Source organism: Aquarana catesbeiana, linkage group LG05 (genome assembly GCF_042186555.1).
Source record: "Aquarana catesbeiana isolate 2022-GZ linkage group LG05, ASM4218655v1, whole genome shotgun sequence".
NCBI classification, from domain to species: Eukaryota; Metazoa; Chordata; class Amphibia; order Anura; family Ranidae; genus Aquarana; species Aquarana catesbeiana.
In genome coordinates this window covers 440,196,037-440,215,012 of record NC_133328.1, presented here as the reverse complement: position 1 = coordinate 440,215,012, position 18,976 = coordinate 440,196,037, and positions in this window count along the sequence as shown.

Here is an 18,976-nt window from a genome sequence, read left to right as displayed (position 1 = left end):
ACAGATAGACATTGACGCCTGCACAACAATTTCTGTAGCAGCAAAGCTAGATGGGATGTGTAGTCCTGAATCGGATGTAACATCACTTTGGTGTTGATTTGCTAAAAGTGGAGAGTGCAAAACCTGGTGCAGCTCTGCAAAGAAATCAATCAGCTTCAAGTTGTTTTTCTTTGTCGAAGCTTAATTGAACAAGCTGAAGTTAGAAGCTGATTGGCTACCATGCACAGCTGCACCAGATTTTGCACTCTCTAGTTTTATTAAAACTCCCCATCAAGTCTGTTTGCTTTTTAGGTTCAACCACCTGCATTTACCACCCCTTGGCCTCATGTTTAAACAAGCACTTCAAGTGACTTTGTGTTGGTGTAGGCACCTATAAATGTCAACATATAGCTGCAGCAGGTCTCATTCACCTCTGCCATGGCTGACTTCTGACTACTTTGAATGGACATAGTTCTAACACTTATGGGAGTCATGTCAGAGCTTGTCCATTTCTATATTCCACTTGCCGACTCCGTCCTTCCATGTGTTACCTCTGCATGGAGGTGACAATAGGTCCGAAGTGCCTGAACTGTTTACCTACTAGGAGCGCTCTCTTTTTCAAGTGACATTTGAAGTGATTTTCAAATTTGTTTTAAAAGCTGAAGTTTAATCTGCATGTATTTTGCCATCCCTGGCAAAAAAAAAAAATACAATGCCTTGATGAGTGAATATCAGTCTATAGGCCCGTATGCACGATACGAAAATCGGATGGAAAAATTTGTACGACAAGCTGTCTGCCTATTTCCGGATCGTTAGTACGGTGCTTTCGACAGCCAATTTCGCTTTCTCGTAAGACAAAAGCTGGATGTGCAGACTATAACATTTCTGTTCGATGTGAACTAAACATTCGATTTTCGTTTTATTAGTACGGTTTTCGTACGAAAAAAATCATAAGTACAAGACTACGCATGCTCAGAAACAAAAGAATACATACAAAACTATTCAACACATTACCTCACTTCTGACACTGTATTCTGTCGTACGAAAATATTTCTATTTTGAGTAACCTCTTTACTTTCGACATGAGACTAGCATGCCACAAAAACGGACGTTCGGTCGTCCAAAAATCTAAGCCTGTGTACGAGGCTTTAGGCCCCATACTCGCTGCAGATTTTTGTCTTCAGATTTACCAAAACCATGTAGTGCAAGGGCCTGCCTGATTGCATACAAATTTAAATTCTTAAGGTTTGACCTCATATTATTTGGTTTTGGTAAATCTGAAGACAAAAATCTGCAGAAAATCTGGAGTGCGCATGCGAGGGGCTCTGAAGATGGCCACTTGAGTCAGGAGCTCCTCACCACCCCAGCACAGCGGTGCCTACAGCACCTCACACAGCACACCGGGAATGGTGATTCCAGCAGCCATGGCACCCCCTGACACCCGGGAACCCCCTCCTATATACGCATCCTCAGTCAGAAGAGATCTCAGGCCGCAATTTAGCAGCGCTGAATCACAGATCGGATCCAAGATGGCGGCCACGGCTCAGCCTCATGCTACCAGCTCTGAGGGTCTCCAGGAACACAGGCAAATGATTACCCCAGCGACTCTGAACTACACTCCAGTGATCCATGTGAGTAACCAGCAGGCCATGACACCTTCCCCTGCCTCCAGAGTCCCTAATAGGCTCCCCTATGGGGCCTAATACAGCCTGTTAAGCTAGCACTTCACCTCCTGACTACCAGGCCAAAGACTCTGCCTTTCCTGTAGCTGAACTTTACCAGAAACTGTCAGACCTCTTGGAAAGAGGCCTGGCTCAAACTGCAACTAAAATCACAGGGGACTTTTAGAATCTGGGGGCCAGAATGGAAACAATTGAACATAAGCTAGACAAGACTATCGCAGTAACAAACCAAAACTGGGATCATATCCAAACGTTACAGGAACAACTAGACATTGCCCTATACAGAATTGATGATTTAGAGAAAACATCCAGGAGATATAACATCAGAATCAGGGGACTGCCAGAGCCCATCACTAAGGTACCTGGCAGCAGTACAGGATGTAATCAAAAACCTGATCCCAAATATCCCCCAACACCGTCGGAGCTGGACAGAGCCCATGGGGAGCCCTAGGAAAGACGGCTCACCAAGAGACACCATTGCCAAACCTCATTACTATGCAGTGAAGGAGGAAGTCATGTAACAATCCTGATACATGCCCCAGGTGCAATGCCAGGGTCACCCAATTCAGATCTTTGCGGATCTGTCCCCCTCCACAATGGAGCCAGAAGATCACTAAAACCATTACTACCAGTCCTGACACAGAAGGACATTAAGTACAAATGGGCCTTCCCTTTCACAGTGAAGTTCTCCGATAAAGGAAATAACTACTCCTTCTCCAATTTTTCGGATGGTTTAAAACTCCTCCTCCACCTGAAGTTTGTCTCCCAGGAAGCTTATAAGTACACATCCAACAACATACCTGGATTGGCCAAAAGACTGACACCTACCAGCCCCCATTCCCCGCTCTGGAACAAGGCAAAGACAAAGAAGGCTAAAGACAACGGTCCCCCTTGAACATTCGCCAAACACTCCGAATTTTCCCTCACTCATTACCCAGAGTTTGATTCCTGGTTCTACTGAACCCACTGATTAGAGATTCATCTCTCATTTCATCTTGATGTTTCCCATATTTATTTACAGTCCTCCAGTTTCTTTATCATTTTTTAGTCTCATCAGAGAATCCGGACTCCCCTGAGGAGATTCTGCCGCCCTCCTTGGAGGGTTTCAGCCTTCTCAACTCAAGAAGTCGATGTCCCCGGATGGGGCAATTCGTACTCATTCTTACCACAGAGACACAGAGACACATTAACTTTTTGCAGGTTTACCATTTTGACGTGGGAGGTTAAACAATAGAAACTCTGGGCATCCCCACTCCTTCGCCCCCTCTGGGGGGGGAGGAGGAGGGAAGGACCGTCAAGATAGCTCTTATGCAACGATGCCAGGGGTGGACCCCAAGTGCCTCCACCTACCCCTCAGATTCCCGAGGGGGCTAGGTTGTCTGTGCTGATCAGGGGGTAGACAAATCCAAGCCCCCTAAGGCTCAATTGACCTGACCGACCAAGGTGAGCCACAAAATAGCCAAACTAATTCATGCCCAGAGTCTTGCCGATGTCTGGCGAGAACTAAACCCCTCCAAATGACTTCACTAATTACTCCCACCCACACAATACATACGCCAGGATTGACCATTTCCTGGTCCCAACAATCCTTCTCCCTCTTGTTCTTCACTCTCTAATTAGAGATATGGTCCTGTCAGACCACTCTATAATGTTCACGTCTATCCGTTCTAGCGTCCATAACACAAAACTGGGTCATTGGAGATTGAATGAATACATTCTCTCTAACCCAATCAGAGGCACGAAAATAAATAAATCACTGCAAGAATACTTCAAGCTTAACAATATACAATATACAAGCTTAACAATATACAACAATATAACAATATTCAGCTGAGAAAATCTCAGCTGAAATTCTATGGGCTGACCATAGGGCCTTTATCAGGGGTAAGATTATGAAGAATGCCACCCAAATCAAGAGGGAACGAAAGGCTGACACTGAACGCTTAGAGAAGACTTATGCAGCCCTGTGGGCTCAACACAAAAAGAATCCCTCCAACACCTCAATAGCTCAAATAGACAAAGCCAGACTGAAACTTAACTTAGCCCTCACGACAAAAGCAGAGAAATCCATCCGCTGGAGCGGCAACAAATTTTACACACACAAAGACAGAATAGGTCTGTTACTAGCTGCCAAATTATCCCCCCCGAACAAGGGTCCACACCATGCCCAAGATACAAATCTCTAGCCAGGAGCCCACAACCAAACCTACCAAGATATTTGATGGATTCCATGACTTCTACTCAAGACTCTACAGATCCCCTTCAGAGACCAACAGGGATTCTATATCCAGGTTTCTTGATGGCCTTCCCATTCCATCCCTAGATGCTAAAACACAGGAACCTCTTGGAGACAGCCTTCACAGAGGAGGAGGTGATGGAAGTCATCAAGGGTCTCAAAAAGGGCTCAGCCCCGGCCCAGATGGCCTTTCCGTCCCCTAGCCCCGCACATGACAACATTATTTGAATGCTAAAACACAGGGCGACCTTCTAGACACCCAACTCAACACAGCCTATATCACTGTCATACTCAAACCAGACAAAAACCCTAAAGAAGTCAGCAACTTTCGCCCAATTTCCCTTATAAACAATGGCCTGAAAATCTTAACCAAAATTCTGGCCAACCGTCTCACCTCCTTTATTAGTACATATATACATAAAGACCAGGTAGGCTTTATCCCGGGCAAACAGGGACCCGACCAAGTAAGATGAGCAATAGACATCGTATCAATACTGCAAACTAATTTGGATGGGGGGGCCAAAACAACAGGGTCTACTGCTCGCACTTGATCTACAGAAAGTCTTTGACTTTGTGTCATGGCCTTACATATTCTCCATGGAAAAGATTGTAGCTACAACTAAGGCTATTGCCGAAACGAATCAGCTTTATTGTTTTATTGTCACTCTGATGTACCAATAAATGACACTTCAAGGACTACAGTTTTGCCGGCTCTTCTTACTACTCTTAAATATTCTCCCTCTTGGAACGATGGGGTTTCGGTCAGTGCTTCATGGGGCTGATACACGCCCTCTATTCCCAACCAAAGGCACAGGTTACTACTCAAATCCGATAGACATAGCCAGAGGCACCAAACAAGGTTGTCCTCTCTCCCCACTCATCTTTGCCATTGCAATCCTAGCCATAGCCATTTGCCAAAATCCTAACATTAAAAGGGTGACACGTGGGGACCAAAACCACAAATGTAGACACTTTGTAGATGACATCCTCTTATTTTTGACTCCCCCTTACCTCTCTACCCAACCTCTGCCGATTCCTAGCAGAATTCTCCAAAATTTCAGGTCTTCAAGTTAATTACTCCATTTTGCAAGCCCTAAATGTCTCTCTTCCATCCTCAACAGTCTCCCTTATACAGAAGTCCTTTAAATTTATATGGAGTGAATCCTCAATCAGATACCTAGGGATTACCTTGACAGCCCGCATAGACTCCCTTTACACTAACAATTTTCCGTTCCTTGTATTAAAAACTGGAATTAGACCTCCAAAAATGAACTCACTTGGCTAGGCAGAATAAACTCTATTAAATGACTTTACTTTCAAGAATCCTTTACTTATTTTGTTCCTTCCCCATCCCCATCAGGAAAGACCACCTAAGATCGTTTCAGAGTAAGATATTCAAATTTATTTGCGGAAACTCTGGATATAGAATCTCCCAACATACTTTATACCTTCACAGACGAAAGGGAGGCCATGGACTACGACATTTGCATAAATACTACTTAGCTGCTAGACTTGCCCAGCTCTCCACAGTATACTCCAGATTTGAAAAACAAGATTGGGTCCAATCTCGCTTCACCTTGGACTTCTTACTTTGGTGTCCCCAGAAAAATCGACCTCCAATTCTAGCCCCTACTTTATCCCACTCCTTCGCTTTATGGGACAACCTCGAAACCTGCCAGCTCTGGTGGCGACAGGACATCCTCTTGCTCATTTATTTCACAATCTGAACTTTCCCCCTGGTCTAGATATTAAATCTTTCAAATGGTGGCTGGACAAAGGCCTGTACCGTATAGGACACTTCTACACCTCCAAGGAACCCATCACCCTTGGTCACTGCATTAGCAAATTAGAACTTCCTGACTAAAAGGTTTAGATTCAGGCAAATATCACACTTCCTACACAAATTATAGATGGACAAACTGCTTCCACCCAAATTTACAGCTTATGAACTCTGGTGTGGGCAGGCCATGGAGCAAAGAGGAGGCATCTCTAATCTATTCGTCACTCACTCTCCCGACAGACAAATCCTCCTACATGACAATCTGGGAGGCTTACTTCCAATATAAGTGGGACCTGGAGACCTGGCAGGCCGCATGTGCCAAATCTTTCAAAGGAATCCTAAACATTTACCTGATTGAGGCCAACTTGAAGGTTCTAACTAGATGGTACCTAACCCCCACTAGACGTGCGTCAATTTACCCCTCAGCAGACCCACTATGCTTCAGGGGCTGCCAACTCCTGGGCTCGATGGTGCATATTTAGTTGGAGTGTCCTAGAATTCACTCATTCTGGAACAAAATTTTTAACCTTATAGGTTACCAAATGCACGGTCCCCAGGTCCCCATTAGTTGCCCTACTCAATGCCCATATCCCACAGACCTCCATGCCTAAACAAAAACTGATCCACTTTATTCTGCTAGGAGCAAAGCTCACTATTGCTAGGGCCTGGAAACAGCCCAGGATTTCATTAGCGGCAGCAAAATGAAAAATCTCTTGGATAATGTCCCAAGAAAAATTAGCAAGTATTCTAGCGGACACAACTCAGAAATTTGAAAATATATGGGAACCTTGGGCCCTCTTCGTAGGTGTTTCATTTACTCCATTACTTTCCCCAGCCAACATTCATCCACAGCCTAATGATTGGCACATACTCTTCTCCTTCTTTTCCTTCCATTCTCTTCTCCTCTCCCCTTACTTCAGATAGCTTGACTTCTGGAGATGCTCCATATCTTGGCTCGTAAATTTTTTGCAGCAATGTAAACCTATTGGTCTGTCTAGTTTTCCAATAGTGGTTACCAGATGTCAACTCCCCCAGTGACAGTTCTTTTTGATGGTTTCGTGGTGGGGCTGAGGCGGTGGATGGGGGGAGTCCCCTTGGCACAGGATGATCCCATTAGGGGTGCCAGGGGCAGGGATGATCCCTATCCTCTCCCCTCTTAGCTCTAATCCATGGATAAACTGCCTGTGGTGGTTTCTAAGATTACTATCTCATCGCTAGCGAATTACATCTAATGACCTGACATGGTCTCATTGCTGAACGTATGTCCCTTCACATCTCCAGTGCATTGTCATTTATCACGATGTGTGTTATTTTATCCTACTATGCTGTTTTTCTTTTTGATTGAAACAAAAAAAAACCTTTTGAAATTAAAAAAAAAATCAGAAGAAAATCTAATAGTGTGTATGTGGTCTAAAGCCTCGTACACACGCTTAGATTTTTGGACGACCGAATGTTTTTTGTGGCATGCTAGTCTCATGTCGAAAGTGAAGAGGTTATTCACAAAAGGAAAATTTTCATACGACAGAATACGTGAGAAGTGACGTAATGTGTTGAATAGTTTTGTATATATTCTTTCGTTTCTAAGTATGCGTAGTCTTGCGCTTACGATTTTTTTTCATACGAAAACCGTACTAATGAAACGAAAATCGGACGTTGAGTTCACATCTGACAAAAAATTTTATAGTCTGTACATCCAGCTTTTGTCTGATGAAAAAGCGAAATCGGCTGTCGAAAGCACCATACTAACGATCCGAAAATCAGTAGACAGCTCGTCGTACGAATTTTTCCATCTGATTTTCGTATCGTGTATACGAGCCTTAACCACTTAAGGACCAGCCTCCTTTTGGATTTTACGTGTTTATATGTTTAAAACATTTTTTTTGCTAGAAAATTACTTAGAACCCCCATACATTATACATTGTTTTTTTTTCTAATACCCTAGAGAATAAAATGGCAGTCAATGCAATACTTTTTTTTGTACCGTATTTGCGCAGCAGTCTTATAAGCGCACTTTTTTTGGGAAAAATTCACTATTTTGAATAAAAAAAAAAATAAGACAACAGTAAAGTTAGCCCAATTTTTTTTAATATTATATTCTGAAATATAATATTACGCCAAGTAAATTGATACCCAACATGTCATGCTTCAAAATTGCGCCCGCTTATGGAATGGTGTCAAACTTTTACCCTCAAAAATCTCCATAGGCGACCTTTAAAAAATTCTACAGGTTGCATGTTTTGCGTTACAGAGGAGGTCTAGGGCTAGAATTATTGCTCTTGCTCTACCGGTCGCGGCGATACCTCAGGTGTGTGGTTTGACCACCGTTTTCATATGCGGGCGCTACTCACGTATGCGTTCGCTCCTGCGCCCGAGCTCGTCAGGACGGGGGGTTTTTAAAAAAAAATTTCTTATTTTTATTATTTATTTTACATGATTTTATTTATTTTTACACTGTTTAAAAAAAAAAATGTGTCACTTTTATTCCTATTACAAGAAATGTAAACATAACTTGTAAAAGAAAAAAGCATGACAGGTCCTCTTAAATATGAGATCTGGGGTCAAAAAGACCTCAGATCTCATATTTAAAAAAAAAAAAAAAGTAATTTAAAAAAATGACATTGAAAAAAATGTGCCTTTAAGACGTATGGGCGGAAGTGACGTTTTGACGTCGCTTCCGCCCAGCAGTGTCATGGAGACGAGTGGGCGCCGTCTTAGCCTCACTCGTCTCCAAAGAAGGGAGACGGACGCGATCGGCTCCGCTGCTACCGACGGCTCCGGTAAGCGGGGGAGGGCACCGGATCGCGGCGGGGGGGCCCTCTCTCGCCACCGATAAAAGTGATCTTGCTGCGAATCCACTGCATAGACCACTTTTATGTGAAAGCCGATCGCCGCACGAAAACGGGGATGCCGGGGTTATGGCAGCTAGCTGCTGCCATAACCACGATATCCGCTGCCAAAGTCTGGACGTACATCAGCGTGCGGCGGTCGGCAAGTGGTTAAGGCTGGGTTCACACCATTGCTAATTGGATGCGGGTTCTTGCATCCAATTCGCAATAGCAGGAGATTTTGACCGGCTCTCTTAGGAGCCGGTTCACACATCTCCAGAGCGGCTCTGGTGCGAAATTGCACAGGAGCCCTGTGTGTCTTTTGGTCCATTTCAGTTCCGAATTCAGACCAAAATTGGACCTGAAATGGAGAACCAGGACGCACTGGACCCCGCTGGGAGCCGCATGTGGCGATGGTGTGAACCCAGACTCAAGGAATGGGCATTCTAGGCAGGCTGCATTTGCATTGAGAATGCCCTAGATAATGCCCACATGCTAAGCCTCTATTAAAGAATTGATATCCAATGAATGAAAGGGGTGGGCCAGGGATCGTAAGGTTGGGGAGAGAAGAGCTAGAGGATGTTGGAAATCCTTCAGCCTAATAAAAAAAAAAAAAAAAAAAAAGAGTTGGGCTTTATTTAAATTGCTGTAGCATCTAACGCACATTATAAGCAGCTCACAGCTTAAGCTATTTCCCTACAGGAAAGGAACCTGTACAACTGTGCAAAGCTAAATTTCAGCTTTAAAGCCCAACTCCAGGAATTAAAAAAAAAAAAAAAATCTCCCCTTACAGAGAGCCCCATCACACTGCAAGGGTTACATGCTCATTATGTCTAGGGGGTACATGAATTGGCATTGCTTTATTTCAATATAACATGTAGAGTCACACCCTATTGTCTAATAGTGTAGTATACAGGATACTAATCACTTACCTCTCTATCTAATCTAGATTTATAGCTCATTCTAGGTATCAACTTTCTCCACGTGATGAATTTCAGGTTATATAAGTACTATGCATTTGTTTTTGATTTAATTAGTTTGTATGCAGTTTTACTTGTTACAGATTAGATCAGATGTCATCCTCCTCTACTCCCATTATTATATCCAAATTATTTTATTAACTAAGTACATAATTATATTTCTGGGCAGATATAACTCCGCTTGCTCCCCCCCCCCCCCCCCGATCCCCATTCCACCCTACATTTCCCTACCCCCAATCCTTTCGTATAATAACCCCTAATACAACTTGCTAATATCAGCAATAAGTAAAAAAGCTGATTAACACACACCTCTCCCTATATGATCAAGCGGAGCTATTAGCCCAATATCTATTTATGGCTGTGCAGGCTATGTTTCTATATATCCTTAGGATGTTCCTTTTTATAGGGCTTTTCCTCTTCACACGGTAGTTCAGTGTACCCCACTTTGCCTCCCTCGATCGCCCACTATTAATATGTGGAAGACTGACGATGGCCCTTTTTCCCCTTATAGAGAATTTTTTCTCTTATCACGGGCAATTCTTGGATTTCGTCAAAAATGTACTCTTGCAATATTATATCTTACCGCATATGTTACATGTTTTTTTCTTCCTCTAGACCATGGATGCTCAACTTGTGGCACTCCAGCTGTTGCAGAACTACAAGTCCCTTGCGGCTTGCAATGCCTCATGGGACTTGTAGTTCTGCAACAGCTGGAGGGCCACAGGTTGAGTACCCATGCTCTAGACCAGGGATATGCAATTAGCGGACCTGCAGCTGTTGCAAAACTACAAGTCCTATCATGCCTCTGCCTCTGGGTGTCATGCTTGTGGCTGTCAGAGTCTTGCTATGCCTAATGGGACTTGTAGTTCTGTAACAGCTGGAGGTCCGCTAATTGCATATCCCTGCTCTAGACCATCCTCAGTCCATCTTTGCCTACCCCTCCCTTCTTATTCACTTGGATTGATCCATCCAGCCAGGCAAATGTAAGAAGTGGCGAATATCATCTCCCTTATCACTTATCATGGCACCCTTAAACATTATGTCCCTGAACGTTCAGGGTATTAACATACCGCAGAAATGCACTAAAGCGTTCCGTTTCTTTCAATCACAGAAAGCACATATAGTATGCTTACAGGAAACTCAATTTGCAGTGAGCTCCATGCCCAAATTTATGAGCTCATTTTATCCGCAAATTTACATGGCCTCAGCTACCACCAATCAGCGCGGAACCCTTATAGCTTTTCACCGCTCTATTCCATTCATTCCTAAATCGGAAATTAAATACTCTGAAGGGAGATAACTTAACAACCAACACCTTTTCTATCACACCTTCTACAAGTAGTATCCACACACAAGAAGGGAACAATTATCATGTGTGATGATTCCAACCAAGTCCTCCACCCATTTTTAGACAAATCACCATTTATCCCACCAAAAAGCCCACTCAAGCAATCCTTTTCACAACTTGTCTTGAGACACAATTTAGTTGACTCATGGAGAGAAAATAATCTGGCAAAAAGAAAATATACTTATTCGCACCCACACCAAACCTTCTCTTGTATTGACCATATATTTCTAACTATGATACCTGAGATTCTCTCATTAAACATAATCCCAGTCCTTTGGTCAGATCATAGCGCGGTCTATACTACAATAGCCTCCACTATACCTAAAGCACATGACAAATCTTGGTACCTCCCCAATATCTTACTTAAAAATCTCATTGCATAATAATCAAACAAGCCCTAAAAGAGTATCTGATACACAACACCTGCCCTGAAATCTCTCCACTAACTCTCTGGGAAGCACATAAACCAGTGCTACGTGGGGTATTTCAGCCACAATCTGCTATGTTTAAGCGAGAAAAAAAAGAAATCTTGAAGGAAAATTAGAGCTAGAATACAACAATGCTTTTGTACTTTTCCAAGATAATCCCTCCTCAGCCACAAAAACTAGATTAGAAAAGGCTCATCTGGAATATGATCTATTCCTCAGAGAAAATGTAGATAAATCCTTGCGCCGTTCTAGACATGCCTTCTATATAAAGGCTAATAAACCTGACACTTGGCACATGCTCTGAATTCTAGAAATAAACAAACCAAACCAATCCGACTCAAATTGGCAAAGGATAATTACACCTGTAATCCCGATTAAATAATCTATAAATTCTGATCCCATTTAGCCTCTTTATACTCTGCAACAAATGAATTTAACCCTGCGGACGCAGACGCCTTTTATTCCCAATTAAATCTTCCTCAATTATCCCAGAACCAAAGATCCCATCTTAAAGAGCCCATCACAGTGGAGGATGTAGTGAAAACAATTAAAGAACTAAAATTAAACAAAATACAAGGCCCTGATGGTTTTTCAGCAATATATTACCATACATTTGCAGAAACCGTATCTCCACTCCTAGACAAAGCTTTTAAAAAAAATATTAGAAGGATATTCCTTTAGACAAGAATCGCTAATGGCAATTATTTGTATGATACCTAAGCTTAACTTCGATAATACATCTTGCACTAATTATTGCCCCATTTCCCTTTTAAACCTTGACATAAAAATCTTAGCAAAAATCCTGGCAAATCGCCTCAACAAAATCATAGGCATTCTCGTTCACTAGGATCAAGTAGGTTTTTTGCCTACACGCCACACGGGTGACAATGTGCACCGAATAAGTTCTTTTGGCGCACATTGCCAAAACTTGCGATTCTGTTTCATGGCCCTATTTGCTACACACCTTCCAGAAATGGGGTTTTGGCCCCCACTTCCCTAAATGGATAGCCGCACTATACAACAGACCTTGAGCATACATAAAATATGCAGATTACAAATCAGACTTCTTTAAAATAGAAAGAGGCATGTGTCAGATGTCCACTCTCCCCCTCCTATTTGCCCTTTTAATAGAACACCTTGCTCAATACATCAGATCAAACCCAACAATAACTGGAATAGAACTAGGAGGCTATCACCACAAACTTTGCTTATTCGCAGATGCAATTGTATTATTTTTATCAACTCCTTGGGTCTCAGTCCCCAACCTCTTACCTATCCCTCAGTAGGTTTGCCTACATCACAGGACTAACAATCAATCCTGAAAAGTCCCTAGCACTGAATATATCCCTATCTGAGATAGAAATAGACACAGTGAAAACTGCACTTCCCTTTACCTGGGCAGAGAAAATAATCCCATACCTAGGAATTCACCTAACAGCTTCTGTTTTGGATCTCTTTTCAGCCAACTACCCACCTACCCCAACACATGTAACAAATTTGATGAAGCAATGGTCACACCTTCCAATATCATGGCTAGGCAGAATTAATACTATAAAAATGTCGATCCTACCCAAACTACTATATTTGTTCAGAGTCCTACCGATCCCAAATTCCTGCCTACTTTACACGACTAATCCAAAAAAGGGTGATGACATTTGTATGGAGATCCTCCAAACCACATATACCCTCCCTCTCTCTATATCTTCCCAAATCTAAAGGTGGCCTCGGCTTTCCAAACTTTGCATCATACTACAAAGCCGCTCATATTGCAAGCCTGCCCAAATATCATGCAACACAAGAAACTCCTCTATGGGTGATGATTGAAGCAGCTGACTGCGATCCTTTATCGGTCTCAAGTTTATTTATTTTAGGTACTTATATAGCACCGTCAATTTACGCAGCGCTATACATATACATTGTACATTCACATCAGTCCCTACCCTCAAGGAGCTTACACTCTAAGGTCCCTAACTCAGATTCATACATACTAGGGACAATTTAGACAGGATCCAATTAACCTACTAGCATGTCTTTTGGAGTGTGTGAGGAAACCGGAGTACCCGGATGAAACCCACGCAGGCACAGGGAGAACATGCAAACTCCAGGCAGGTAGTGCCATGATTGGGATCTACAATGGCTTAGCCCTAAAGACCGTCCTGGTTTGTGTAACCTTATCACTAAACACTTTATATCTCTTTGGGATAGGCCTAAATTTAAAACACCACTTACAATCCCCATTCAAACCTCTCCTTCCTTAAAAACCCTGCTTTTTACCCAGCATGGGTCTCCCCCAAGTCATTCAAAGTATGGGCTTCACTGCAAGTTCTGAGATTACACACATTTGTCACATCTTCAAACATTATCCCTTTCCAAGATCTGCGCAAGACTTTCGGATTACCTCAATCGGAAATATTCCAATACCTCCAAATCAAAAACTTCTTCACACCTTATACAAATATGGACACACCTCTGAATCAAGTTACAAACTTTGAAGCTCATGTACAAAAGATCCACACGCCAAAGGACTAATCTCTTCCCTTTATTCTCAGTTACTAATTAAACCCAACTCAGACAAACCATCCTACACTCAGAAATGGGAGAAGGACCTTGGACAAACTCTTACCGATACAGAATGGTTGGATAGTTGGCTGGCAACTAAAACATCCTCTAACATTTTAGCAATTGAAACCAATTATAAAGTTTTGACCCATCGGTACCTTGTACCCTCTAGAATAGCTAAATACATTCCAACTTACTCAGCTCTTTGCTTCCGAGGCTGTCCGGACATGGGCACACAAATGCATATTTGGTGGGCCTGCCCTATAGCCCAAACCTTCCAGAAAGTAATATTTACAACTGCCTCCCAGAATGTTCAAGATATCAATACAACCTGACCCTACTATGGCACTACGTAACCTAAAACCTGTATATTTGACTCATATACAGTCTAGGCTCTTTGTCCAACTCCTTACAGCCGCTAAACAAACTCTGGCAAAAGCATGGAAATCCCCTTCTTTGGTGGTAGCTGAGACAAAGCATAAAATTAATAATTTCATGATTCATGCAAAAATGGCAGCTATAGAACATAACCAAATCCCCAAATTCAAAAACATGTGGCACCCATGGGTTCAATTTTCCTTGCCATCAGCCATAGATCACTCTGTCCTCCTGCCATGGTAGTTGGTAGTGCTCTTAGGAACCTTAAGTGCAGCAGAATTTTTTTTGTAACTTTGGCCAGATCTGTGCCTTGCCACAATTCTGTCTCTGAGCTCTTCAGTTCCTTTGACCTCATGATTCTCATTTGCTCTGACATGCACTGTGAGCTGTAAGGTCTTATATAGACAGGTGTGTGGCTTTCCCAATCAAGTCCAATCAGTATAATCAAACACAGCTGGACTCAAATGAAGGTGTAGAACCATCTCAAGGATTATCAGAAGAAATGGACAGCACCTGAGTTAAATATATGCGTGTCACAGCAAAGGGTCTGAATACTTAGGACCATGTGATATTTCAGTTTTTCTTTAATAAATCTGCAAAAATGTCAACAACTCTGTGTTTTTCGGTCAATATGAGGTGCCGTATGTACATTAATGAGGAAAAAAAAAATGAACTTAAATGATTTTAGCAAATGGCTGCAATATAACAAAGAGTGAAAAATGTAAGGGGGTCTGAATACTTTCCGTCCTCACTGTATATCTCATAGTTTGTGGACAATATAAAACTTTTGTGCAAACCAATCAATATACGTTTAATGGGATTTTTTTTGTTTACCAAAAACACGTAGCAGAATATGTATTGCCTAAATTTATCAAGAAATTGGAATTTTTAAGTTTTTATTGGATATGTTTTATAGCAGAAAGTAAAATATTTTTTTTTCCCCCAAAATGTTCTGTCTTTTTTTTGTTTATAGCGCACAAAATAAAAAAAAACACTGTAGTGATCCAATACCAAGAAAGCGGGAGGGGAAAAAAGAACATTAAATTTGTTTGGGTACAGTGTCGCATAAGCATGCAATTGTCCGTTAAAGTAACGCAGTGCTGTATCGCAAAAAATGACCCGGTCATGAAGGGGGGTAAATCTTCTGGAGGTCAAGTGGTTAAACTGGTGAAACTGGTAATGTGGTTGCTGTGTGTTAGTGCATTTCAGAAATTCTCTTTACACTGTTTACCTAGACACTGAAAAGCCAGGGTGTTTTTAGTCGACAATAGAATCAATACAGTGTAACATTCCTGACCTTTGAAGCGAAGCATACCCTTAACATTTTCTAGACTGTGTCCAGATTTTCAGCTTTTACACATTTGATAAAATAATAGATGTTTCTATCAAACCAATAAAAATAAAGCAATAAAGTTAGAAACGGTTTAAACTGACAAGAAAGCCAATCTATGTAAAAATGTACATCTAGATAAATAATGGCATCACATTTCTCCCACACTGTTTTGTTTTATTTTAAAACTTTATTATACATTTTTTCCACTTAAAAATGGCTTTTTCTATACTGTTATATAGAAATCATTGAATTATAATCTTCTGGTACAAAGTAAAACCGCTGAGATGTGTGGTTAGCAATACCAATGATTTTCAGAAAATCATTGTCAAAAAACAAAACACATTATACAAGATTAAAAAAAAAAAAAAAAAAAAAAATCACAGCTCATTTATAAACATGTTTGCATATTTGCATTTTGAATCCTATAGGTAAAAGCATAGATTAAAGCAGCGCTTTCACTACAAACTAAAACGGCATATATTTTGTTACTATGGTGATCACCATGGTATCTCTGAAGCTTACTCTGACTTTGCTTTTCCCAGGAGATTCTGCATGCAGACAGGCTCTGCAGTGTCACCATTTTAGATATTGTAGCAGTAACAGACTACTCGCAAGAAAAAAAAAAAAAGAAAAAAAAAAAAAGTGTATTGTTAAACCGCCAAAAATCATCAATCTTGGAAACTGCTTCTTTGTATAAAAACCTACAACAAATAAGAACAGTTTGCATACATACATAGATCATGGGGGTTGTCACCATTTTTTTCTTACAGTTTTGTTTAGGCCAATTTTACATTAAATAATTAAAAAAGGAAAACAAAAAACAGTGGGGTTGAAGATTTGATAAATAATAGGCACGGTTTATCCATGCAGGCTATAACCTCTATGCATACAGTCTTTAAATAACACAAAAAAAAGTAGCAGTGGATCAAAGCTGAACATAGAAAAAAAGCTGAATACACAGTTAAAATACATATGAACCATCTACCCTAAAATGGAGTGGCAATTCCATTCAATCATTTTTGTGATCTAGACACCCCCTGCCAGGCTGCACATCTGGATATTGCATTCCCTGAGACCTCTTTGTAGACCACTCCACAGCTGAGCATTACATCCTCATCAAAGACCAGGACCCATTTGTGAATGGACCATGAAGGAGCATGGAGGTTAGCACTCTCTATGACAGATGAGCAGAAACGTGCAAAGCAGCAGAGCTCTGATCGTCTTATCTACTGCCATTCTTTCACCCAGTTGCTGCTGTGCCCGGGATTATAGAAAACGTGCATCAAAAATGATTTAGGAACTTTTACAAGCTATACATACTATTAGGTAATTATCTTTTAATTAAAGTGGTTGTAAACTCAAAAAAAAAAAAAATCGCATACTAGCTCATTATGAAATACCTTAGATCGAAGCTGTTGCAGCGGTCCCTGTACACCGCTGTGACCAGTGACATGTTTCCCAGGGGTTATTTCTGGGTTCGAGAGCTTTGGCGCTGTGATTGCACGGAGCCACGATAACATCACTCTCGCGCGTGCATGCGGGAGCCACCCGTCACAGTACGGCTCCTGAAGAAACGGCTTGAGCAGGCCGTTTCTTCAGTGCGCATGTGCCGATGATTTTGGCACATGCGAATACAGTAAATATCTCCTAAACTGTGCAAGTTTATGAGATATTCACAGTACCTACAGGTAAGCCTTATCTTATCTTACAGGTAAGGCTTACCTGTAGGTAAAAGTGGTGTAACAGGGTTTACAACCACTTTAATTTGTAAATGGATTACCTTAACTTTTTTTTAAATATCTTAGGCTGGTCATACATGGAGCAAATTTCTTTTCTGCAACTTTGGGTTGCAGGAAAGAAATTAGCTTGATTCCCCCATCAACACAGTGTTGATGTAGGAATCCCCCCTGCCAGGTCAATGTCTTCTCCTGGTGGGGAGGGGGGGGGGGGAAGCTGTTCTTGCTGGGAGAAGACAGTTCTTATTGCTAGCAGGTGTAGCAGCAGCTAACGATAATCGCATAAGCCTACAGGCTAGTTGTACCCAAAGTTGATCAATTGATCAACTTGGCACATTCAGCCTGCCCTTTACCAGTTTGAATCTTGAAACGTGTATGGCCGGACCTTACTAGAGCCAAGATCTACCATTCCTTTGTCAGGACCAATTCACACCTTCAAGTCTGTAATCCACCCACATTAACAGCACTCAAGTGGCAGCAGAATTTATAAAGAAACACTAATAAGTAATAATGCATGTTCCTAATTAGAGCATAAAGGGACACTCATTGTCATGAGAGATTGATGGGGCTGCCTATATTGAATGCTAGTTCTCTGGCTGTCATTCTGAAACTGTCTGAGTCACTGACCCAAAACAAGTATGGAGACCAGTAGTTCTGACACGCATTACAGCATGCTTGTTCCATGATGGTGACTGAAACATACTGCACTTATGACACAGTCAGGCATCTAGTATTTTCAAAAAGAGGCACTTTAAATTGAACCTGGGCTTTGTCCATGCACAGGTGTGTATACCTGTCCTTCATTCCCACAACAATCAATTTTTTGATTGGGAAATTGCCCAGGACTACAGTGGGTCATGCGACTTGCTTTTCTCCCACATGGCAGCTTTGGTGCTTGGTAATTGGCCATTCAGGCACCAGCACTATCACATGGTTCAGCCAGAGTCCTCAGCTCTTAGAAAGCTTAAAGCGGCTTCTCCTCAATCCTGACAGCAGGAGAAAAGGGATGGTAAATAAAAGGATGCTGCTGGAGTTGGTTTTAATGTCAACCTGTTGCTTTGCAAAGCACAAGTTTATTTTCAATGTTTTTTTTTTTTTTTTTTAGAAATACCACAGTGTAAGACAAGACAGTAAGATACATTCAATAAATAATACATTACCTTTCATGCTCATTAGCCTGCAGAGGCTTTTAAAGAAAACCCTGAGGAAAATTAACAAAGAGTGGTGAAAACACAATGCTTACACCACTCTTCTAAATATAAAAATGGAGCAGATGCTTCTCCTAATTAACAAAGGGACACAAGTCTCTTTGTTATTAGGGGGCAATTAGTTCTCTGTTCTGCTGTGAAAGATGCAGCACAGAGGACAGAGGGCTGGAGCTGCATGCTCCAATCTTTAGGCAGTCCTGTCCCACCATTTACAGGCTCTGCCCATGCTGTGATCACACTACACGAGCAGAGTGAGGGATGTTAGCTCATATCCTATATGACGAGGTGTCAGACCAGGTGGGAATCTGCAGCAATTTTATACATGGTAAACTGCCACATTCCCTCCATTAGGAGGAGTCCTGCGCTAATTTCTAATCCATTCTGAAATAGAAATTGCCACAGGTGACACAGACAGACCTGAAACAGGTCTATCTGCTTAGTTAATGTGGTGCATACAACTTCTACCAGATCCCTGCACCAGCTTAGTTAATTCCCTGGATTGTG